Raw genomic sequence first — 26,012 nt, 5'->3', positions numbered from 1 at the left:
GAAAGAGAGAGGAGGCCCTGAGCAACCCTATGACAATGTGAATATCCCTGATACACTAGACAAGGAACTAATCCCCACTGAGACACTAGTGAAGGCCAATATTTTCCCAAGAATACTGGAGAAAAAAATCTAAGCATCACTAGATATTGTGAAGCATCCTAAAACCCACTGAACCTTAGGGCAGGCCCCAGGTTCACTATGATATTGGGAAGGCTCTGACATTCAATTAAACACCAAGAATATCCTGAGCACCACTCTGATGCTGTGAATGGCACTGATCTGCACAGAGACACTAGAAAATGTCCCTGGAATTCAGTAAAATAAATAAATAAATAAAACCTAAAAGGCCCTGAACCGAATGTTTCCTCTGAAAGGTTCATTGTCACTCTGATGCTGGATGAAGCTCTGAACATCAACAGAGACTCTGAGAATAGCACTGAGCCTATGGAGAAACTCTATAAAACCAAGAAAAAAGGAGATACTGTGGATGGCTCTGAAATACAGGGAGGTCTACAAAAGGCAATGTGAACTATTAAGACTCCTGCAAAGAACCTGAGAACAAAGTGATCATGGGAATGGTGCTCATTTGCACTTAGATCTTGTGAAGGTCATGAGACCACAGACTCCTAGTTATGCTGTATACATCTGTCAACCTAAGGAAGGCCTTTAGCATTCTTAAGACTCTGAAGAAATTTTGAATGTCACAGAGCAAACAGTGATTAAATTAAAACACTGAGACATTTATTGAGGCCACCAGCCTCATCTAAGCACTGGGCAGTAATCTGAGCACCAGGAAGAACATGTGGAATATTCTAAACATGACAAAAATTCTGCGGAAGGCCTTGAGCCCTCCTGAGCCCTTCTGATATAAAAAAAAGAAGGCCCTGAGTGTCAAGAAGACTCTGGGGTAGGGCCTGATCATCAGTAAAACCTGGGAACACTATAGCTTCCCTGATGCCTGGAAAGGCAGTGATATCAATAACACTCTGGAGGAGGCCCTGGGAAGCACTGGGACCCTGGGAATGGCAATGAACTCCACTGAGGACCTGGGAAATGGGCTGAAATTTCCTGACACTGACTGGTTTCCTGAACCAGTGAGTCTTTGGGGAAATACCTAAGCCAAGGTGAGACTCTGGGAATAGCACTGAACATGACTGAGACACTGCAAAAAAAAAAAAAGACTCTGAGGAAAAGTGAGAGCCTGGTAAAGCCATAGTCCTACTGAGGACTTGCACAATGCTTTCGGCTCTGTTAAAATTTAGGGAATATTCTAAATCACAGTGAGATTCTGGGTATGTCCAAGGGTCCACTGAATGTCTGAGGAAGGGAAGAAGAATACTAAGACACTGAGAAACCACACTGAACAGGTCTGTGAGAATAGAGGAGACCATAAAACTCATTGAGATTCTGGCAAGGCCAGAATCACACTCCATTGAATGAGTATGAAAAGCCATGAGTCTCCTACTGACCTGGAGAAGCCCAAAATTCCACTGATACACTGGGAAAAACCCTGAATCTCATTTAGACACCACTGAATGGCTGGATTCTGAGACACTTTTGAAGGCCTTTAAATCACACACTTGTTAAAAGCATCTGAACTCTCCTGAAATACTATGGACAGCCTTCTGTCTGACTGAGATCCTGGAGATGACTATAAGACCTACTGATATACTGGGGAAGGCATGGAGGCCCAGTAAGAAACATGGGAAAGCCATGAGCTTCCTTTTTGAGCTTGAAAACACTGAGACATAAGGACATCCTGGGAAAGGTTCACAAACCCACATAGACCCTAGTGGGAGCCACAAACCCCACTGAGAAGCTATTGCAGAGCTTTAGGCAAACAGAAGATCTTAGGGAAAACCTGAAAACCAGTCATATCTGAGAACTCAAAACAAACAAACAAACAAACAAAAAATTATCTAGAGAATTCTCTGAACCCAGAAAGTCATTGAGGAAAGCACTGAGTCAGAGTTACACCTTGAAGAAAGTCTTGAAACATGCACTGACACAGGAAGTGTGGGGGGGACTGAGCACAACTGTAATAATAGAAATATCTCTGCTAAAATAACAAACTGGCACAGCACTGTTTTCCTTGGAGACACTAGTGAAAACCATTATGTTCCCAGAATACTGAGGAAGAGTCTAAGAACCACTAGATATTGTGCACAGTTTGTAAACCCACTGAAAGAGTAGGGTAGGCTCTAGCCCTCACTATGACACTTAGGAATGCCCTGACACAATTAATCAACCTTGGGAAGATGCTGACCACTGTGATGCTGGGAATGGCACTTAGCTTCACAGAGACCTTGGATAGTGCTCTGGGCTTTATTGAGAAATGCTGAATGGCCCTAAACCCAGTGTTTCCTTTGAGAACATCCAGAAGAAGCCTGGAAGAAGCACTGAATATACCTGAGACTCTGAGAATAGCACTGACCTTGGATAATTAAGAAACCCTGAATGGCCCTAAACCCAGTGTTTCCTTTGAGAACATCCAGAGCCTCATGCTGAGGCTGAAAGAAGCATTGAACATAATTGAGGCTCTAAGAATAGCACTGAGCCTCATGGAAACCTGTAAATAACACAAAAAAGAAAAGGAGACTCTGGGGATGGCTCTTAAACTCAGTGAGTCTGGAAAGGGTGATGAGACCTACTGACACCCTCAGAAGGACCCTGAACACTTGGTGATCTTGGGAAAGTGGCTGAGCTACAATGAGAGTCTGGGAAAGCAATGAGAACACTAAGACTCCTGGGAAGGAGGTGAATACACCTGTTAACCTAACTATGGCCCTTAGCATTCCAAAGACATTGAAGAAGATTTTGAATACAATTTAGACAACAATGAATGAACTTGACAACTCTGTGAATCTTGTTGAGACCACAGACTTTCTAAACACTGAGCAATAATCTGAGCACCACACAGTCCATGTAGATCTTTCTAAACAAGATTGAAATTCTGGGGAACACCTTGAGACTCTAGGGTAGGCCTGGGTCCCATTGGCACTGAGGAAGACCCTGAGCCCCTGTGTTACCCTAAAAATGGCCCACAGTATTACAAAGACTCTGGAGAAGACCCTTAGCATCACTGAAACCTGTGAAGACTATAGCTTCATTGAGAACCTGGAAAGAAAATGACACCACTCACACTCTGGTGAAGAGGCTGTGCACCACTGTGACCCTGGGGAATGCCCTGAGACCCAATGAGATTCTGGACTGGTCCTGAGCAATGCTGTGACCCTGGGAATGACACTGAACTCTACTGAGAACTTTGTAAAGGTGCTGAGATTTTCTGAGACCCTGGCAGAAACCCTGAACACGGTACCATTGAGCAACTACCTAATTCCAGCTGATACTCTGGGAATAGCACCTCATATGACTGAGATACTGCAAAATGCCCTGAGAAATGCTGAGAGTCGCTTATGACCATGAGATCCTCAGATGACCTAAGCAGGCTTTAAGCTCTTTGAAAACCTGGGGAACACCCGACCCCACTTGGATGCTGGGAATATCTATGATCTCTACTGAATATCCAAGGAAAAAGGAAAAAGAACACTAAGACTCTGAGAAAAACACCCTGAGCATGACTGTGAGACTGGAGGAGACCATGAAACACACTCATCCCTGGGCAAGGTGCACACTCAATTGAACCATATGAAATTCTGTGATCCTCTTTAGAGACCTGCAAAATCTTTGAATTCCACTGGGGGATTACACTGGAGAAAGTCCTGAGCCCAAATTAGATACCATTGAGAACCTTAATGCCAAGAGACACATTTGAAGCTCTTTAAATCATACTAATGGAGGGGCTGAGGATGTGGCTCAAGCAGTAGTGCACTTGCCTGGCATTCGTGCGGCTTGGGTTCGATTCTCAGCACCACATACAAACAAGATGTTGTGTCCACTGAAAAACTAAAAAATAAATATTAAAATTCTCTCTCTCTCTCTCTCTCTCTCTCGCTCGCTCGCTCTAAAAATATAAATAAATAAATCACACTAATGGAAACCATCTGATTATTTCTGAAATACTATGGACAGCTCTGAATCACACTGAAATTGTTCAAATGGCAGTGAGTACTATGGATATTCTGTGGAAGGCACTGAGGACAACTAATGAACATGCAAAAGCCATGAGCTTCATTGTTTATCTCAACAAGTTCTGAGACACAGGGAGACCCTGGGAAAGTGTGACATCTCTTGTAGTTTTGATGTGAGTTGTACTCCAAACCTTCATGTGTGAGACTGTACTAGAAGGATCTGAAAAGAGCCTTAACATAACCAGTGATTTAATCCCCTGAATTGGATTAACTAGTGGTCACTGAAGGATGTTAAGGTGTGGCTGGAGGAGTTGGGAATTTTGGGGCATGGCTTTCTGGTATATATTTTGTATCTAATGAATGAAGTTATCTTCTGCTTTATGTTAGTCCTGTGAGTTTCTTCCCTCTGCCACACTCTTTCACTGTGATGACCTGCCTCACCTCAAGCCTTGAGATATGGAGCCAGACTTCTATGGACTAAGACTTTGAAACCATGAGCCCTCAAATAAACTTTTCCTCCCCTACAACTGTTCTGGTTGGATGATTTTAGTCACAGTACTGAAAGCTGACTAAAACAGATATTGGTTCCAAGAACTGGGGTCATTTCTGTGACTAAGTGACCATATATTTAGTAAGCATTTTGTGCATTTTAAAATTGGTGGAAGGAATTTTGAGATGTGTAGCAGTGCAAGATGGAAATGCTCTAGATTGTTGTAAACAGAAATTAATGGCTGATTCTGGTGGGAGCTCAGAAGACCAGAATGGCAATAGGACAATTGTCAGTGAAGACCAGGCTCACGAAGGTTCAGATGGAGGGCTCTATTGGAATTTGGAGTAGCAGCCATTCCTGTTATATTCTGGCAGAGAAAGTCTGCATTTTGCCCAGGTCCTGAGACTTGCAGTGGGGCTGATTTTAGAAGAGAGTGTCAGTTTTGTTTTTTTGTTGTTGTTTTGGGTGTTTTTTTTTCTATTAATTGAAGACAGGCACAGTATATTTACTTTTACTTATTATTATTTTCTTTTTTTGATGTGGTGCTGAGGATCAAACCAAGTGCCTCACACATGCTAAGTGAGCTCTCAATCACTGAGCCACAACCCTAGCCCCAGAAGTGATTGGCTTCTTTATGTGGTGGAGGAAATCTCTAGGTGGCATAGCATTCAGGTAGTGGCATACATATTGCTGGCACCTTTCAGCCAAATTTATTATAATATTCAGGAGCAAAGAACAGAGCAGATTTGAAAAAACTGAACTTGACAGGCTGCAAAACTAGGACTAAGGAAGTTGCAGTTGTTGAAACAGTAGCACCACTACAAATCTGCTAAAGACTTTGACCAGAAATAATAAGAAAAATGGCTTGAAGGCATCTCAAAATCTGGCAAGACTACACCTATCTCAAGTTCCCTGGAGTCAAGGTGAGAATTTTCTGAAGAAGAGACCAGAGGGGCATCTTTCTTACACAAGGGGGCCAAGAAAGTTTAGGAAATCATGGTGGAAGAGTGTGGCAGAGTGAAGCAGCTCACATGATGAACAGGGAGGAGAGGGAACTCCACTCACAAGATATAAAATATATTCCCCAAAGCCTTGCCCCCAATGTCCCACCTCTTTCAGTCACACCCCACCAGGCTTCAGTTACTACTCATTAATCCCTAACAAGGAACTAATTAAAAAACAGGCTCAGCTGCTCAAACACTAAGAGGCTGCTGCAGCCAGGATCCCTGGAGGCTTGGCTATTGCTAAACATGGTGGCAGACCTTGGTGACAATCATGCAGTGCCTTGATCTGAGGCTGGAAGAAGCACTGAGCAAAACTGACACTCTGACAGCAGCACTGAGACTCATGGAGAACATGTAAAATATCCTGAAGACAAAGGAGACTCTGAGCATGGCACTGAAACTCCATGAGCCCCAGGAAAGATCAATGAGGCCTATTGAAACCATGTGAAGTCCCTGAGTGTAGTGATGCCCCCTCCTCCACCAATGAATCTTAATTAAGCCTCTCCAGGTACCTTCAACATATCTGTTCTTATTAAGAGAATATCAGAAAAAAATTCTGGCAAAAAAAGCCCAAATGTGGTTAGACTTCCTATTTCCTGTTACACTGTCTTGTAAAAACTAAGTTTAGCAAAAGATTTTGTGATGTTACTTTTGCTTTTGTATTAAAGCATATAACCTATAATTAATCTAAAAAAAAACGTGAAATAAAAGCACTCTGTATGAATTTTTTTTAAAAAAGGGGGAGATCCAACATGGCAGTGGGCGCAGAGAAATCAAGTCTCTCACCTCTTCAGCTGTGCAGGCATAGGGAGTCGTAAACCACCTAAATGCTGTTTGCTCAGGATCACTAGGCAATCCTGAGCTGACGTGGATCTGGGGCGAACAGTCTGGGCCTCTCAGAACACACACCGAGCCCGGATCGGCTGAATTCAAGCTCCCGTTCGCCTGCTTTTCACAGACAAACTGCTGTGACTCAGCACTAAATGATCCCACTGAAACAATTGTTCGGCCCTTCTGAACCTACGGAGGTAAATGCCAACTGAGCCTTCATAGGCAGTGGCCACAGGATTGAAACGGGGCTTGGGAGAGCCAGTCAGGATCCACCCATTGCATTGGTCACCCAGCAAAAAGAAACAAACTGTTGCCATTTGCATGGGATACCACCATGGCAGAGAACTGATGTCACCTGAATGTGGTGGAGGATATAACTTCATTGAAACCAGTGTGACAGGTGTGTAACCCCCTAGCCTTCCCTCTCCACACAGCCGGGAAATCTTAAGGGCCCCTCCCAGATCTCCCATGAGCACGATAGCCAGACCGAGGGGATCAGGAGTGGCGTGGGACTGCGGTGCAGAACTCCCGGCTAGTGCTCCCACCAGTGCTGACAACTGAGGTCTCTTGCACCAGCTACAAGGGGCATGGCTACCACAGGGCAAACAAAATTCACTGAGGGTTCACAGCCCCAAGCTCTACAAACTTAGGGTATGAGGGAATGGCAAACAGGGAGAGTGTGCCCAGTCGTTAATGAAAATAGGGCTCCCGGGAGCAGCAGACCTGGCATGTAGCCAGTATTGTGGTGAGCATCACCGGTGAGCGGGGCCTGGATTGAGGAAAAGTGGGGAAGTGACTAGACACAAGAGAAGGCCCTAGGAACTCAGGATTGGAGACCCGCCCAGTCTGGGAGGAGGAGCTGCTGCACAGTGATTGGTTCCAGCAAATTGAGAGGAGAAGCTTGGCCCGGTGGGCACAGCTCCACCTACTGGAAGAGAAGTTAATCAAACTCTAAGACTGCATTTATTTTTTTTTTAATTTGGGTTTTTTTATTTTCATTTTTTTGTTGTTGTTTTTTAAATTTTTTATTTTTTTATTTTTTTATTTTAATTTTTATTTTTTTATTTTAAGTTTTATTTTTTTATTTTTTTTTTATTTTTTTTATTTTCTATTTTTTCTTTTGTCTTTTCATTTCTTTTCAATTTTCTTATTCCCTCTTCCTTGAATTCTACCTGCTTACTCTCTATACTTTAGTGACTTCTTCTCTTCCAATACCTTTCCTCCCAAGCATCAAATAAATTTATAGGAGTAAACAGTAACTCAGCAGTCAAACAGAACAAGAAGTAACATGAGCAGCATGAAAAAGCAAGGAAGAAAAGGAATACAAACAATGCAGGACAGCCTAAATATTCAGGAGGACCTAGAGTCATCAGAAAAATGGTCAAATAAAGAACTCAAGGAATACCTTAGACAGATAGAATGGAACCTTAAAGAGGATATGTGACAGCAAATTCAAACAGTGAAAAAACACATTTAAAATGAATTACATAAACAGATAAAAAAAGAAATTAAGCATCTTTATCAGGAGACAGAGATTATTAAAAAAATCGAACAATAGAAATGAAGGAAACTGTAAACAAAATTAAAATCTCAAATGATAGTAGCACTAACAGAGTGGAGCAAGTAGAAGCCACAACATTAGATAATGAAGGCAAAATATGTCATCTTCAAAAGAGTCTAGCCAACTCAGAAAAGCTGGTAAAAAATCACGAGAAAAACATCTAAGAGATATGGGATAACATAAAAAAAACAAACTTAAGAGTCATCAGGATAGAGGAAGGTATAGAGACTCAAACCAAGGGAATGAGTAGCCTGCTAAATGAAATAATTACAGAAAACTTTCCAGAAATAAAAAAGGAAACGGATATACAAATTGTAGATGCATACAGGACACCGAGCATACAAAATCACAGTAGACCAATGCCAAGACACATTGTTATGAAGACATCCAATATACAGAACAAAGAGAAAATATTAAAAGCTACAAGAGAAAGGAGGCAGATTACATTCAGGGGTAAACCAATAAGGTTAACAATGTTTTTTTATCACAGACATTGAAAGCAAGAAGATCCTGGAACAACGTATTTCAAACACTGAAAGACAATGGATGCCAACCAAGAATTCTGTATCCAGCAAAATTAAGCTTCAGGTACGACAACAAAATAAAAATCTTTCATGATAAACAAAAGTTAAAAGAATTTGCAGCCAGAAAACCAGCATTGCAAAGCATCTGGAGGAAAACTACACGAGGAAGAAATGAAAAACAATAACCAAAACCATCAGTGGGAAGTGCCTCAGTAAAGACAGAGGGCAGGGGGGAAAGCTAATCATGGAGAAACAAACTAAATTAAAAAAAAAAAAAGATAAGTAATCAAACATGGCTGGAAGTACAAACCATATATCAATAGTAACTCTAAACATTAATGGCTTAAACTCTCCAATAATGCGACATAGGCTGGTAACATGGATTAAAAAAACAAATCCAACAATATGCTGCCTCCAGGAGACACATCTGATTGGAAAAGACATACGCAGGCTGAAGGGGAAAGGTTGGAAAAAAATATACCATGCACACGGTCCGTGTAAGCAAGCAGGAGTGACCATCCTCATATCAAATAAAATCGACTTCAAGACTAAATTAATCAAAAGTGATATGGAAGGACATTGTATACTGTTAAAAGGAACCATTCACCAACAAGACATAACAAATATCAATATGTATGCACCAAATAATGGTGCTGCAACGTTCATAAAACAAATTCTCCTCAAGTTCAAGAATCAAATAGACCACAACACAATAATTATGGGTGACTTCAACACACCTCTCTCACCATTGGACAGATCCTCCAAACAAAAGTTGAATAAAAAAACTGTAGAACTCAATATCACAATCAATAACCTAGACTTAACTGACATATATAGAATATATCAACCATCATCAAGTGGATATACTTTTTTCTCAGCAGTACATGGACCTTCTCAAAAATAGACCATATATTATGCCATAGGGCAACCCTCAGTAAATATAAAGGGATGGAGATAATACCATGCATTTTATCTGATCATTATGGAATGAAACTGGAAATCAATGATAAAAGAAGGAAGGAAAAATCCTACATCACATGGAAAATGAACAATATGTTACTGAATGATCAATGGGTTACCGAAGACATAAAGAAGGAAATCAAAAAATTCTTAGAGATAAATGAAAATACAGACACAGCATATTGGAATCTATGGGACACAATGAAAACAGTTTTAAGAGGGAAATTCATCGCCTGGAGGTCATTCCTCAAAAAAAGAAAAAACCAACAAATAAATGAGCTCACACTTCATCTCAAAGCCCTAGAAAAGGAAGAGCAAAACAACAGCAAATGTAGCAGAAGGCAAGAAATAATTAAAATCAGAGCAGAAATCAATGAAACTGAAACAAAAGAAACTATTGAAAAAATTAACAAAATTTAAAGTTGGTTCTTCTTAAAAATAAATAAGATCCACAGACCCTTAGCCATGCTAACAAAGAGAGGAAGAGAGAGAACTCAAATTACTAACATACGAGATGAAAAAGGCAATATCACAAGAGATGCTACAGAAATACAGAAGATAATTAGGAATTATTTTGAAAACCTATATTCCAATAAAATAGAAGATAGTGAAGACATCGATAAATTTCTTAAGTCATATGATTTGCCCAGACTGAGTCAGGAGGATACACACAATTTGAACAGACCAATATCAATGGATGAAATAGAAGAAGCCATCAAAAGACTACCAACCAAGAAAAGTCCAGGACCGAATGGGTATACAGCAGAGTTTTACAAAACCTTTAAAGAAGAATTAATACCAATACTTTTCAAGTTATTTCAGGAAATAGAAAAAGAGGGAGCTCTTCCAAATTCATTCTATGAGGCCAACATCACCCTGATTCCGAAACCAGACAAAGACACCTCAAAGAAAGAAAACTACAGACCAATATCTCTAATGAACCTAGATGCAAAAATCCTCAATAAAATTCTGGTGAATCAGATACAAAAACACATCAAAAAAATTGTGCACCATGATCAAGTAGGATTCATCCTTGGTATGCAAGGATGGTTCAATATACGGAAATTAATAAATGTTATTCACCACATCAATAGACTTAAAAATAAGAACCATATGATCATCTTGATAGATGCAGAAAAAGCATGCGACAAAGTACAGCATCCCTTTATGTTCAAAACATTAGAAAAACTAGGGATAACAGGAACTTACCTCAACATTGTAAAAGCTATCTATGCTAAGCCTCAGGCTAGCATCATTCTGAATGGAGAAAAATTGAAGGCATTACTCTAAAATCTGGAACAAGACAGGGATGCCCTCTCTCACCACTTCTATTCAATATAGTTCTCAAAACACTGGCCAGAGCAATTAGACAGATGAAAGAAATTAAAGGCATAAAAATAGGAAAAGAAGAACTTAAATTATCACTAGTTGTGGATGATATGAAAATATATCTAACAGACCCAAAAGGGTCTACAAAAAAACTACTAGAACTAATAAATGAATTCAGCAAAATGGCAGGATATAAAATCAACATGCATAAATCAAAGGCATTTCTGTATATCAGCAACAAAACTTCTGAAACAAAAATGAGGAAAAACACTCCATTCACAATATCCTCAAAAAAAAAATAAAATACTTGGGAATCAACCTAACAAAAGAGGTGAAAGATTTATACAATGAAAACTACAGAACCCTAAAGAGAGAAGTAGAAGAAGATCTTAGAAGGTAGAAAAATGTACCCTGTTCATGGATAGGCAGAACTAACATCATCAAAATGGCGATATTACCAAAAGTTCTCTATAGGTTTAATGTAATGCCAATCAAAATCCCAATGGCATTTCTTGTAGAAATAGATAAAGCAATCATGAAATTCATTTGGAAAAATAAAAGACCCAGAATAGCAAAAGCAATCCTAAGCAGGAAAAATCAGGCGGTATAGCGATACCAGATTTCAAACTGTACTACAGAGCAATAGTGACAAAAACAGCATGGTACTGGTACCAAAACAGGTGGGTGGACAAATGGTACAGAATAGAGGACACAGAGACTAATCCACAAAGTTACAACTATCTTATATTTGATAAAGGGGCTAAAGGCATGCAATGGAGGAAGGATAGCATCTTCAACAAATGGTGTTGGAAAAACTGGAAATCCACATGCAACAAAATGAAACTGAATCCCCTCCTCTCGCCATGCACAAAAGTTAACACAAAATGGATCAAGGAGCTTAATATCAAATCAGAGACTCTGCGTCTGATAGAAGAAAAAGTTGGCTCCAATCTACATATTGTGGGGTCGGGCTCCAAAAGCCTTAATAGGACACCCATAGCACAAGAGTTAATAACAAGAATCAACAAATGGGACTTACTTAAACTAAAAAGTTTTTTCTCAGCAAGAGCAACAATAAGAGAGGTAAATAGGGAGCCTATATCATGAGAACAAATTTTTACTCCGCACACTTCAGATAGAGCCCTAATATCCAGAATGTACAAAGAACTCAAAAAATTAAACAATAAGATAACAAATAACCCAATCAACAAATGGGCCAAGGACCTGAACAGACACTTCTCAGAGGAGGACATACAATCAATCAATAAGTACATGAAAAAATGCTCACCATCTCTAGCAGTCAGAGAAATGCAAATCAAAACCATCCTAAGATACCATCTCACTACATTAAGATTGGCAGCCATTATGAAGTCAAACAACAACAAGTGCTTGCGAGGATGTGGGGAAAAGGGTACTTTTGTACATTGCTGGTGGGACTGCAAATTGGTGTGGCCAATTTGGAAAGCAGTATGGAGATTTCTGGGAAAGCTGGAAATGGAACCACCATTTGACCCAGCTATTGCCCTTCTCGGACTATTCCCTGAAGACCTTAAAAGGGCGTACTACAGGGATACTGCCACATCGATGTTCATAGCAGCATAATTCACAATAGCTAGACTGTGGAACCAACCCAGATGCCCTTCAATAGATGAATGGATAAAAAAATGTGGCATTTATATACCATGGAGTATTATGCAGCACTAAAAAATGACAAAATCATAGAATTTGCAGGGAAATTGGTGGCACTAGAGCAGATTATGCTAAGTGAAGCTAGCCAATCCCTAAAAAACAAATGCCAAATGTCTTCGTTGATATAATGAGAGCAACTAAGAACAGAGCAGGGAGGAAGAGCAGGAGGAAAAGATTAACATTAAACAGAGACATGAGGTGGGAGGGAAAGGGAGAGAAAAGGGATATTGCATGGAAATGGAAGGAGACCCTCATTGTTATACAAAATTACATATAAGAGGTTGTGAGGGGAATGGGAAAATAAACAGGAGAGAAATGAATTACAGTAGATGGGGTAGAGAGAGAAGATGGGAGGGGAGGGAGGGGGGATAGTAGAGGATAGGAAAGGTTGCAGAATACAACAGTCACTAATATGGCATTATGTAAAAATGTGGATGTGTAACTGATGTGATTCTGCAATCTGTATTTGGGGTTAAAATGGGAGTTCATAACCCACTTGAATCTAATTTATGAAATATGATATGTCAAGAGCTTTGTAATGTTTTAAACAACCAATAAAAAAAATTAAACCCTCAAATCACTCTCACAATTTGAAAAAAAAAAGATATTTTTAGGTAGACTCCAGCAATAGTGAAAATTCAAGCCCCACCTCCCAGTGGGTATGAAGTTCAAAGAATTTCTAGACTCATGGTTCAGAAGAGGAAATTTTAGGATACAGCCAAACTGTGAACCAGCTGTAGCCAATAAACCTACATTCTGCTAATTCCTCAGGTGTCCAGCCTCATTTGTCCTGTAACATTTGGCAATCCACATGAGAAGGTAATGGTGAAGTTGCCTCTCTGGTCCCTCAGTCTGGCTTCTCTGGGATGTTGGAGGGCAATGCTTCCCCTTAGCACACCACAGAGGCAAATCATTGGCTGAAGGAGGAACAACTCACCTGACACCTCAGAACTGCCACCCTGAAGCTCAAGAGAACCCATGAGGAACAGGAACCAGAAACACAAAACTAGGAGCACCACCTGACCAAACAGGTACATCCTGGGTCCCTCGGTGGTAGACCATCTGACTTACCCCAAGAGGCCTAGGTAGTAGGGACAGAGACTTATTCAAAATATGAGGGTCCTGAATAACCCTCCAAAAGGAGTTGAAACCAAAAAGGATCCAGAGAGTCACCTAATTAGTCTCTGTTTGGGGTCAGCAAGCATAGGGGAAACCATGACTCCCTGTTTGTGTAATTTGGGGGTTTTGAAATTTTGCTCTGACCATTATTGTGGTGAGATTGAAATAAATCACTGAGTGTATCCTAAGCAGGAAATGAAATGTTTATTCACTAGCTGGCAGTCAGGATTTACCAGCTGATGGGCTAAGGGGAAGACTGCAAGTTTACACCTTTTGAACCCCTCCAAGGAATAGTCCAAAACCACATTAATCTTAAGTGGCTATTGCTATGATTCAAACTAAAGAAACAACATGAGATCTAAAATCCTAAGCAGAAAGGAAGTGGGTCAAAATAACTCTAGTTGAGGACAACTTAAAGAATGGTTACTAATATCTAGGCAATAATTCTCTGACAGAGTACTTTATGCAAGAAAAATGGAAAACAAAAAAATTTACATGGCATAAGAACAGGGAAAAAAAAGGTGTTTCTAAGCAGGGTGTGCTAAGCAGGATCAGGATGGCAGAGGCAGAATTTTCTCATGGGAGAAGCATTTCTTACATGACATGGAGTCTCAGGATAAATGGAGTCTGTTTGGTCATTGCTCATATAGCCTGGCCCATAAAAAAATGTCTATGTGAAAGTGTAAATGAGGTGAACAAGGAAAGAATTCAGATGTAATTAAAGTACCAAAGTGAGTGCTGAGCCCCAATTCATGGTTCCATGGAACCTCATTCTGTCTGTGGCAGAATTCCACCAACCAACATCTAGGTGGAAGCTCCAGGTTGGGGATTGATATGGACCCAAAAGGCTAAGCAGACACTCAGTCCTGAGAGGAGAGAAACTGGAGATGTACCAAGTGATTATTGTCATAATTGTGTGACACCAATGCAGGGTAGAACATGGGAGGCACACAAAATAACGGAATCCCTTAATCCCCTTGGAATGTCTGTTGAGAAACCTTAAGAAAGGTTTTAGGGGAGTCTATGGGGTAAAATTCACTCAGCAAAGTTGTGTTCTCTCTGTGAATTAGAATGGCCAAGCTTAGGTGTGGGCTGGCCACCAGAAGGATCTTTAATTGGAAGCGTCATTGCTGAGGTCTTTTGAATAGTTGCGGAAACTCCTGGACACCCAGAATAGTTCCTTGATTGCTGGCAAGAGATAGCCTAGAAACACACCCCTTGGTTGAGAGCCTGTCTAGATGGACAACCCACGCTGAGGTTGGCTCAGATTACAGCATCCTCTAAGACCCAAAAAAGGCAACTAAGAAAAGAAAATCTGACAAAAAAAAAAACAGCTTAGCCTGGTGAGGCAGAAGAGAACCCACCACCTTACCTGCCTCTCTACACAACATTTCCAAGACCACTGAGACAATGGGCAGACCCCTCAGCCCCTAATCCCCAGAAACAGCTGATTATGGCTCTTCAAAACAGCTACTCCTTCCCCTATGAGGCCCTCAAGGCCAGAGGCTTCCCAAGGGCCAAAGAATCCTCCTCCACCTTGTAATATCAAGATGGGAACCCAGCCTAAGACCAGAGAAAGAACCCAGCTGAGAGCTCTGCAGATGCCCCTGTGAGAAACTTGAGGACCTGCCTATGTTGTCCAGGAAGAAATCGTCTGAGGGGCTCAATGCATTTTCAAGTATCAGGCTTTTGCCTCCAATGATCTCTGAAATTGGAAAAATCACACTGCCATCTAAACAGAGAAATCTCAGACCATGATTGATATGATGCAATCTATTATCCAGACCCACTAACCTACCTCCTTGTTAAGGCTTGGATGTGAGTGTCCCCCAAAAGCTCACATTTTAGATAATGCAAGAAGATTCAGAGGAGAAATAATTGGGTTGTAAGACCCTTGACGCTATTAATTATTTAAATCCCGTAACAGGGATTAACTGAGTTATAACTAAAGTGGTAGGGTGTGGCTGGAGAAGGTGGGAATTGAGGTGTGACTTTAGATATATATATTTGTTTATGGCAAGTTTGTTCATGTTTTCTCTCTCTCTCTCTCTCTCTCTCTCTCTCTCTCTCTCTCTCTCTCTCTCTCTCTCTCTCTCTCTCTCATCTTACTGATCAACATGTGAGCTGTTTCCCTCTACCACATTTTTCTGCCTTGACATCCTGCCTCACTGGAGCCCCAAGCAACAGAGTCATCTTTTAAGACATCTGAAACTGTGAGCCCTCAAATTAACTTTTTCTCCTTTAAAATTATTCTCATCAGATGCTTTAGTCACAGCAGCAAAATACCTGACTAAAACACTGGGGGGATGCTGCCAGCTACTTCAGAAGAGGGAAAATGGGTGACCAAAGCTCTTTTAAAAAGCTAGAAGAACATGCACAAGGCAACATCCAAGCCCATGCCCAGGCCCTGTACCCCAACACAGACTCAGGGTGGGACCCCAGCAAAGATAAAGACCTCCAAAGTTAAAGAGATATCAACAACCCCTCATAGGAGGCCTAAAAGCTGGGAAGGAGAGCCCTAAACATGAACAAGGTGTCAGAAGTTCTCCAAAAGCCTGATGAAAGCCCCAGCCAGTTCTATGAACAACCTTGTGAAGCTTCTGACTCTTCACTCCCTATGATCCTGAGGCACCAGACAACCAGCAGGTGGACAACACAACCATTGTGGGACAGACCAAGAGTGACAGTCACCAAAACTACAGAACACTAGAGGGTTTTGCTGGGAAGAATGCCACCAGAGTGTTTGTCAATCAAGACCAAGAGACCCAGCAGACTGAAAGATGAAGATGGTTTCTCCTTGCAGCTGCCCTTAATATAAACCAAGAAATCACCAAAAGGGGTTCCCACCAGGACAAAGCCAAAACAAATATCAAAATAGGGACCACATGCAAGGCACAGGAATGGTCTCAACCAACCTCCTCACCTGTATTATTATTATTTATTAGACTGAGACTGAGACTAAACCATGCACCCACAGCCATCTAGAGGGCCCTGGAAAAATAAACTGAAGAAAGCTCACTGAGTTCCTGCTATTCCTTACCAGGATAAGAGAGGCCAAGTTATTCAAGCATGATACCAGTCCTACAAATGTGTCCCCCATGATGCTCAATACCCAGACACCCCTATGATGCCCATGAGAAAAATTTTGTTGGAATGGAAGCTATGGAAAATTATGATGAGGAATAGGAACAACTGGGCTCCATTTTGGGGACCCCAGGAGACTATGGTTCAACACTTATAGGGAAAAAACCTATGGAATTTATGGTGAATGCTGGGGCTCAACATTTGGTTGTGACCCAACATGTGGGCCCACTTTCAAAGAAAGAGACCACAATTGTGAGGTCCCAGGAAACAAAACTCATCATCCTTTCCTGTTACCACAGCATTGAAATTTAGCAGGCTATAAAGAAGTCCATGAGATACTGAACATGCCAGATTGCCCAGTTCAATTAATAGGTTGAGACTTGGTAGGAAAGCTCCAAGCCCAGATAACTGTTGATACAAAAGGCCAGTCAGTGAGATCACTGGAAAAACCTGAATCAAATATTTTGACCCTCACAATTCCCTGGAAAGATGATGGCACCTCTTCAACCTAGTGGAAACATCACAACAGGAAACAGACATCCCTTTCCAACTACAAGAAGTATAGACAGAGGCCAACCCACTTCAACTAGCCAAAAATTTTCTCCTAGTGGTGATAAAATTTGAACCTGAAGCCATACTGGTACGCTGAGATGACATTATATTCCTTATAAGGCAAAAATTGGAATTCAAAAACATTTGGACACACTTTTACAATATGGAATTCTCAGAACTCACAAATCACCATGAAATATACCTCTTTTGCCTGTTCAGAAACAGAAACTAATGATTATCGGCCAGTCCAATATTTACATGCAGAAAATCAAGCCAGAGTCACCTTACATCCTGTGGTTCCCAATCCACATAATCTCCTAAGTCTGCCCCCAGCTGAGGTGGGCTATTTCACATGTCTGGACCATAAAGATGCCTTCTTCTGCACACATCTTGTACCACAGAGTCAGCCACTCTTTGCCTTCCAATAAGGAGACTCCAATGGGAACAAAGGCCAATTGACCTGGATGAGGTTACCACAGGCTTCAAAAACCCACCAACCATCTTTGGGATGGTGCTGGCTTCTGACTTGGAAGCCTTTCCTGCAAAACAATGTGGATGCACATTGTTCCAATGTGTAGATGATCTGTTCCTGGCTGGAGCAACTAGAGAAGACGGCAAAAGAGGAACACAGTGGCATCTCACTCTCCTACTTAAGGCTGGTTACAAACTTTCAAAAAATAAAGCCCAGATCTGTCAAGAAAAGTAAAGAACCTTGGTTTCTGTATGACTCGGGGACAGTGGCAACTGGGCTACAAGAGAAAACAGGTGACCTGCTCAATTCCAGTCCCTTCAACCTGCTGTCAAATCGGAGATCTTTGGTGCTGCTGAATTCTGCTGTGTATGGATCTCCAACTTTTCAGTTATGGCAAAACCCCTCTGTGAAGGCCCAAAAAGGAGAGAACAGGATCTGCTATTTGGGGGGCAAACAAAATAAAAGGACTTTGAGGACACTAAAGAAGCACTCACCAATGCACCTGGACTAGGACTCCCTGACCTCACAAAGCCTTCTTCCTGTATATCCATGAATGGTATGGAATAGCTGTAGGGGTCCTGACTCAAATGCTGGAACATGGCACATCCACTGGCCTATCTATCTAATCAGCTGGACTCTATATTTAGCCCAAGGCTGCTTATGGGCCCTTTCAGTCATGGCCCTTCTGGTGTTGGAAGCTAATAAACTGGCTATAAAATAAGAATTAGGTGTCCGTGTTCTTCATTAATTTTGACACTATTAGAGTGCAAAGGATGATGTTGGCTAAATAATGAAAGAATGGTCAGTTACCATTGGGCGGGAAAGCAAACCTTTTTAAGATGGCAGCTGATGCTTAAGATGGTCATCCAGATGCTGGAAAGGACTTCCACTGGGTAAGAAAGTCTTTATGCAGTAAAATAGTAATACATCTAAATAAAAAAAGAGAGAGAGAATAAATTAAGTGATAAAAATGTCTATATAAATGAAAGGTAAATATTAAAAGGTTTGTGTACAATTAAGTTGGTTACACATAAGTAGTTAAATCTACTCAAGGTTTTTCCCTAAAGTCAAATATTGATGTAGTGATATAAACCAAAGTTTAATAGATATGTTGAAATGACAAGGATTTCTTCAAATATGAATTTACTCTTAACATTGAGTCTGTTAAGTTTTACTACCTACAGGAATTGGTGTTAAAAATCAGGGTTTATATTGTTATTTTATAGTATTGAACTAAATTATAGAGCCTAGATTTTTCTGTAAAAGCTAAATTTGATTAATATTTAAACATCAAAGTAATTATCGCACTGTATACTTCTTTGTATATTAAATGTGTTCACATATTTCAGGTATAGAAGTCTTTAAAGTAAAACTTTTGTTTTATTTTTATATGTGTGTTTATTTATATGTGGTACTGAGGATTGAACCCAGTGACTCAGACTCTCACACATGCTAGGCAAGCACTCTACTGCAGAACCACAACCCCATCCCTGAAAGTAAAAGTTTTGAAAGAACATTTTATTAAGGTAGTGGTGTCCAAATTAAAGTTGTCTGTAATGGTAATTTTAGACTTATAAGGATAACAAATTTTATTCAGGATTTATTTATATCATTGAATGTTCTATAACCAAATCTAAACCTTATGTTACTTGTTACACTGGGATAAAAATGTAAATGTATTTCTAAAAGATAATGAGGGACTGATCTACTTAAAGATTAAGCTTTTAAAACAAAAAGAAAGTTAAAACTCTCTTAGCCTTTCTTTCATTCTTATTTCAGATAATGTCATATTGTGTTAATTAACACAATCAGTTAGGCCAGATTCAATTCATTTAAAGGTATATTCAAAAGATTGATATTTTAAAGATTGCTGTGGTCTCAAACATGGGATATAATGTATAACTCAGCTAAGGTTTAAGACTATGTACAAACTAAATATCTTTTTTTACTCTTGTTAATTTCAAGAGTTTTTACTCTTGTTAATTTCAAATTTTTTGTTTAAACTTTAACTGCTATATGTTAGCATCTTACAAAAGTACAACTTCAAATATAACAACCTAAAAGGCTATCATCTATAGACAGATAGTATATAATGCTAACTTCCAATACTAATAGAGACCCTAATTAAATAAAAGGGGCAAAGATGATTGTAAAGTTATAAATATTAAAGTTAAAACCAAGTATTCTTACTTTAAGACTGGATTGCTGGATATTTAAGATCAAGGCTTAAAGATTAAGGGTAAGGGGGGTAGGGTGGGCAAGAAAACAAATATTTGGATCTTCTCCTCTGAGTCAGCTTGAAACCAGGGAACAAGAGAACTTCTCTAAGAGCTTTGCAACTCTGGTTCACATGACCTCCCAATCAGGTGGATTACTGGGACCTTAAAAAAAGAAATCCAATCAGTACACATACTCCAAAAGAGGAGAATCACTGGAAAAGATAGATATCCCTGGTGTTTCCTAGGGAAGCCACATGGTCAGTGAGACCTTGACTTATCCTGGTAGATGGCATTAGCAGAGCTAAAGAGCTGCTCATTAGTTCCCCAACAGAGACCCCAAGAGAACTCAGCTGACTCTTAATGATAGATAAGAACAAGGTCACTTTGACCAGCTCGATCTTGAATACCTAACAAATACAGCTAAAATGAAAACAGAGGTCATTTTAATAAAAAGATATTTTACAAAAATAAGATGGCATTAAGTAACTTAACTAAATGTTGTGTTTACATTCTTGATAACTCTGACCAGGTTAAAGATTTACATTCCCAAATTTAGCTTTGTCCTCTCTGGCCTTTTAGGCCTTATTATGAGGACAACTTCTCAGCTCTGACACCTCCTGGTGAGAGATTATTGATTTCTATCATCTTCAGGATATTTATTGACATGTTCCAGATGATGAGACATTTATCTTGTATTAATCTCATATCAGTACTCATGTCTTTATGTTTCTTTCATAGACACACCCATTCCCTGTTGAGTCTCAGGACTGAACACGCAAGGTCATTCAAGGAGAACTGGGCTGCATGTAATAACCACACAAAGGCAGAGAAACACCTTTTTCTTTGGGTTTTGCGATGGCTCCTGAAACCTTGGAGTCTGTGGAAAGAGAGAGAGGAGCACAGGTTGAACCTTTTCTTGGGAAGAAGCCATTCAAATGAGGCAAGGGGTAGGATTACAAGGGAACAGGTGAGTGTAGCTCAACTGCTGCCCACATGGGCAGCTGAACTTAAGGTCGCTCATGTGAATTTCCAACCAAAGAAAACACAGACTCACACTTTACCTTTAATCAAGCTTCAGGATGGTTTCTCCACTCTCTGCCTCAGGCTCCTCAAATGGGAGAGCAAGAGAAAGTCACCGGAGTCTGGTGAGAGAATGAGCATATTCAGAAGTGGGCTTTTATTGGGGGACCCTCATTCTTAGAAAGTTCCATCCAAAAAAACATCAGAAGTGGCAGGGATACAAAGGACAGGTGAGTGTAATTGACCCAAAGGGCCATGGGGTGAGAGGCCTACATCTGAAGATGCACCCTCAAACTTCTTGGACCAGGACAATGTCCAGATCACTACAATATGTAGTGCCAGTCAAAGTCTCTGCCCCCTAGGATGGAAGGAGCAGATCATTCAGAGTGGCTCCCCATACTCAACACTTTGGGTGCCATGCCTTATTATCCAAGCAAGGGAAAAAAAATGGAATATGAGTCATGGCACTACTGCGCCAGACTACAGTGCTCTTTCAGACCCCCATGGTGCCTCACAACTAAAGGTGCCTGAATTTGGAGGAGCTACCCACAATTCCCCCTTGATTAATATTTAAAGGCAATTGGGTACTACATGATTTAATCACCCAGATTCTTGGTCCGAGGTCATCATAATCTACTATTGAAACACAAAAAGACTTAGTAGAAAACATATCATTTCAATAATTTATAGTCAACTTACAAGATCCAGGTTATTATTATTACTCTGACAAACACTCATCAGAAGATTTTTAATCTTTTCTCAATTTATTGGGAAGCATTGGGTTTGGCCACAGTAACACAAGTGAATTTAATTGGCATAGCATTTAAGCCTATCCACAAACCATAGAGCAGAAGGCTCATTTGCATTATTCAGAATATTGTCTTCTAGAGTATTTTAACTTAGTTCAAATTCTTCCATCACAACTTATCTGAGTATGAAAGATCTTAAAAGTAATTTAAGTCAAATCTTAAGAAAATTCACATGTTGTAAGTTTAAACCATCATCATAAAGCCTATAATTATAGAAGCAAGAAATAATATTTAATGTAGTCACTTCAAGGATCATGAGATCAGGAGCTTGCCTAGGTCTAGTTAATTGGCATGCATCTGTTTCAAAGCCTGAATGTTAACTTCAGCATATTATAGGTCTGAAATATTAGCTGGCAATAACTAGTGATACAATAAGTTGTATTCTTACCAGCTACAGGATATTCATCATCCTTTCTGTTAATTCTCACATTTAAGGAGGTTTTTAGGTCTGTCAGTAATGTAAATATTTTGAAGGTAGAAGTCAAACATCAAAACATCCTTTTGGGTGCCAACTCATCGAGGGTTAGATTATTACCAATAAACTTCCAAGGGTTATGGCATCCTTGCATAATCAGCTTTGTCAATTCTGGGAGACCAGCCTAAAATATATCCACTATTTCTAGATATCTTCTGTTTCACTGGCAAGACACTTGCATAATATAATCACATAGGAAAAGTGTCAATTCCTATTGTAGAATGAGTAGGAGAGTAATATGTTAGTGGATATCTTATGTACATATAGAAAAAATCTATTTTAATAATCTTTCTGACAATTGTCCAGAAAAATAAATATAGTCTTAACTTTTAAGGACCAGCATGATTGGCTGGTTTAGGTTTTTTATATGCTGTCTTTTTCTCAAAAGATACTCGCAGACAGCCTGTTTATCATAAGACCAACACATAGGAATAATTGAATATTACAGTCAGTACAATTAATCTAGTTACATGGGTGGACTTTCCAGTCCACACTTCAAGGCACATTAAAGGTGGACCTGAGAATGAGTCCATAAAAATCACTTCATAATTTTTAGTTACCTGGAAAGCTCATGAAGCTGCATGGCTATAAATTCTGCAGTTGGGAGATTTACCTTACTATTTCAGGCTTTTCAGTCATTTTCATCATGAGAAGTTTCAACTTCCCTTTGAAATCTGATTTAATTTACTGAATCATGTTGAATAACAGTAAACCTCTCAATATTACAATTTAAGAAAAAAATTTTTAAATGTTTGTAAATGCATATACTAGATCTAACATTTAAAAATTTTTAAATGTTAGATCTAGTATATGCTTACAAACATTAGATATTTGTAAGGGGTCCTCTTTTTCCCCTTTCTTTATTTAAAAGGCTGGTATAAATCATAGTATCATTAACTTAAATTATAGGGAGCCCTCTATCTCTTCCAGAGAGAAGTTTCCAAAATATCTCTATATCTCAGAATATTATCCTTTAAATAGGTGTCTCTCAATTGTCTTTGAGAAAATATGGTTAAGCTTACTTTCCAGTGTAGGAAGTAGTATGTAAATCTTACCATTTTTATGGATAATAGGTCCAATCAAAGAACTTATATAATACCAAAGAATTTTCAACAAAGTTTGTAACCTTTATTGCTCAAAACCAATGTACCACTTTAATTTGAAGAATGTCAATGTTCTCCCAAATCTCACAACTATCCAGCAAAAAAAAAAAAAAAAAAAAGTAATTTGTAAATTTCAGCAAGGTCTTTGAAGCCATCAAATTTAGTCTCTAAGGACAATTGTCAAATTTGGAATCTAAGTCAGCAGTTAAATATATTTAGTGTTTAATCAAGGATGTGAATTTATTTACTAAAATTAATCCTTGCCTTAAACAATGAGAATCATTAGGCAATAAAGACCACATCACATCAGCATAGTAGAATCAAGAAAATAGCCTGAAATCCTCTTGAATTAATCAGTATGAAAGATCTTGGAAATAATTTATAGTCAGTCCAGTACATATAAATCTCTTTTTAAATTGTTTAACTTTCTATATCATCTGTCTACATAGTGATATAAATATTTTTCTTTTTGGAAAATACTTTTATCATTAAAATCCAGAATACAAAGACTTGTTTTACCGAAAGATGATTCATTACTTCCTCTTAGGACCTCCAATGTGTGCTTCCTCTCTGTGGAAGTATCTTCTTTTTCTTTTAGTATTCTGCCTGGTTTTCCTTTGAAACAATATTTGAAAACCTTAGAATCTAACAAATTATTTTACCTTGATAAGAAGAAACACCTCAAATGAAAATATAGTTAAAGCCCTTGGATATTTCTGTAGACAGAATTAATTATATTTGTTTATTACCTTATAAAGTTTGTAAAACAATTTGAGACAGATTACTTGATGGTTGTATTATCTCTTGAAAGTAAATTTATAGTAAAATACATTTATCTCAAATACCTGTAATTAAAAGGCAGAGAATCAGAGAAATGCATGTATAAGTAATATATAAATTATGTGTTTTCTATTGAAGAAAAACAATTAGATAATATATATTAATTAAACAATTAGACATATATGCTAGTTATTTTATGAATTAACAACTACAGATTGTCCAAACCCCTAGAAAAATATGTATTAAGATTAAGGGAGGGCTGGGGATGTGGCTCAAGCGGTAGCGCACTCGCCTGGCATGCGTGCGGCCCGGGTTCGATCCTCAGCACCACATACTAACAAAGATGTTGTGTCCGCCGAGAACTAAAAAATAAATATTCAAAAAAATTTTAAAAAAAAAGATTAAGGGCATAAATTATAATTGTATTAACTTTATGCAACCATGTGGTTCTTATGATATTTGGATCCATTTTAATTTTCCTTCAAGTAGTAGTGCATTGTTTTATATTTCTGCTGTAACATATTAAGATCCTTCTTTATACATTTACTTATGTCTTGTAATTTTATACTCAGGAATGAGAATGAGGTCTTCGATTATCACAGGGACATTGCCGGCTTTTGTCCCTGTGACAAGCAAATGCCTCCTCAAAACCTTCAAAATTAAAAGCAAAATATAAAGAAGCATATGTATGTCTTATAATTGTTACATTATCTCTGCAATTTTTCTTAATAATACAGAATAAAGAAAAAAAAGTAAGTTACCTTTGAAACTTTGAAAAAGTTAAGCTCAGGGATGCAATGCAGAAACAGGTGGAATTAAATTTTGCCTGAAAAAAGACCTTTCATTAGTATTTATAGGTGGATATTGTTGAAAATGCAGTCTCTGTGCAGCTCCTGGTAGCAGGGATGAAACAGGAAGTACAGGATAGTGGCTGGAAAGCGGGACCAGAAGTCCTGTGTGAGTGACAGTGAAAGGACCAATGGGAAGCCAGGAACATACAGGAGGCAGGACCAGGAAACCAGCTTGGGCCTTCCAGGCTTCCTGTTGTTACCTTGGTGATGGAAACAGCAGGGACCAACTGTTCCTTGTCTGGGGCAAAGGCTCCCTGAGCTTCCCTAGCCACTTTCATTCCATTTGATTTGTTTGTATTTTCTGCAGCTGGGGAGGGTCCTAGGGTGGGTAGCAGCTTGCCTTGTCTCTGCTCCCTGTGCTTGCTGAACTGGTGTTCTTCTGTCTTTTGCATTTTCCCTTGCAGCACGTGAACTTTAAAATATGTGTTTCAACAGCAGATGCCAGTGTTACTATCAGATCTTAAGGCAGTCTGCATTTGGCACCTGGGTCAGGTTGTTTAAAGGTTAAAAGCACTGCTGGTGGTGGGTATAGTTACAGACCTCATTACAGAACAGTGGCTAAAGTCTTTTGATTCTGATGTGGTAGGTCAAGAATGTAGCAAAGAGGTTCAGCATAAACTGTCTGAGTATTCACAAGAACAATAGAAAAATAAAATTCACTTCTCTACAGGTAAAGAATCCTTGTATTAAGTATTATCAAAAAATCTTTCTTTTCTTTTTCTCACTCTCTTAGTGCAGACTTCTAGTGCATAAACCCCTCAAAAAATTTACCTAATATTTCAAAATATAAAGATTCATAGAAACAATCCAAAAAAGTCCACAGAAGCGCTTTTCCCATGGGAGAGGATTGAACTTAACATATCCCATGTCATCTTAATAATTCTTCACAATTAGAGTCTCTAGAATTGTAAAAACTGATTTTTTTCTTCCTAAAGACAAAATATTCCAAAATATTAAAAAGTATAATGCCACAGATTTTTCTTCTATCTAATTCACTTACTTTCTACAATTCAACCCACAATAAAACACAGTCATGAGCCATGGCACTACCATGCCAGACTACAGTACAGATCCCTGTGGTGCATCAGGACTTAAAGGTGCATGCATTT

At 39.2% G+C, this 26,012-nt stretch overlaps 1 protein-coding gene across 32 annotated transcripts in view; it reads right to left on the bottom strand.

Moving 5' to 3' along the window:
- The window catches only part of LOC110597052 (uncharacterized), a 268,944-nt gene extending 243,950 nt beyond the window's left edge, over nucleotides 1-24,994 (bottom strand). For 26 of the 32 annotated variants that reach the window (XR_013437296.1, XR_013437307.1, XR_013437293.1 and 23 more), the window contains exons 1-6: nucleotides 24,814-24,994; nucleotides 24,345-24,414; nucleotides 24,022-24,117; nucleotides 23,792-23,887; nucleotides 20,927-21,007; nucleotides 18,477-18,575 (exon numbers count right to left, since the gene is read on the bottom strand). The gene's annotated coding sequence lies outside the window, so the exon portion shown is untranslated. Of the gene's footprint in view, nucleotides 1-18,476; nucleotides 18,576-20,609; nucleotides 20,743-20,926; nucleotides 21,008-23,791; nucleotides 23,888-24,021; nucleotides 24,118-24,344; nucleotides 24,415-24,813 lie in introns of all 32 variants that reach the window. The other 6 variants (XR_013437306.1, XR_013437303.1, XR_013437304.1 and 3 more) reach the window with 5 other exon arrangements.
- Nucleotides 24,995-26,012: the final 1,018 nt, after the last annotated feature.

The sequence above is a fragment of the Ictidomys tridecemlineatus genome, chromosome 4, assembly GCF_052094955.1.
Source record: "Ictidomys tridecemlineatus isolate mIctTri1 chromosome 4, mIctTri1.hap1, whole genome shotgun sequence".
In the NCBI taxonomy this organism is placed as follows: domain Eukaryota; kingdom Metazoa; phylum Chordata; class Mammalia; order Rodentia; family Sciuridae; genus Ictidomys; species Ictidomys tridecemlineatus.
Note: the sequence above shows the minus strand (reverse complement) of the source record. Positions and strands in the feature narration are given on the sequence as shown.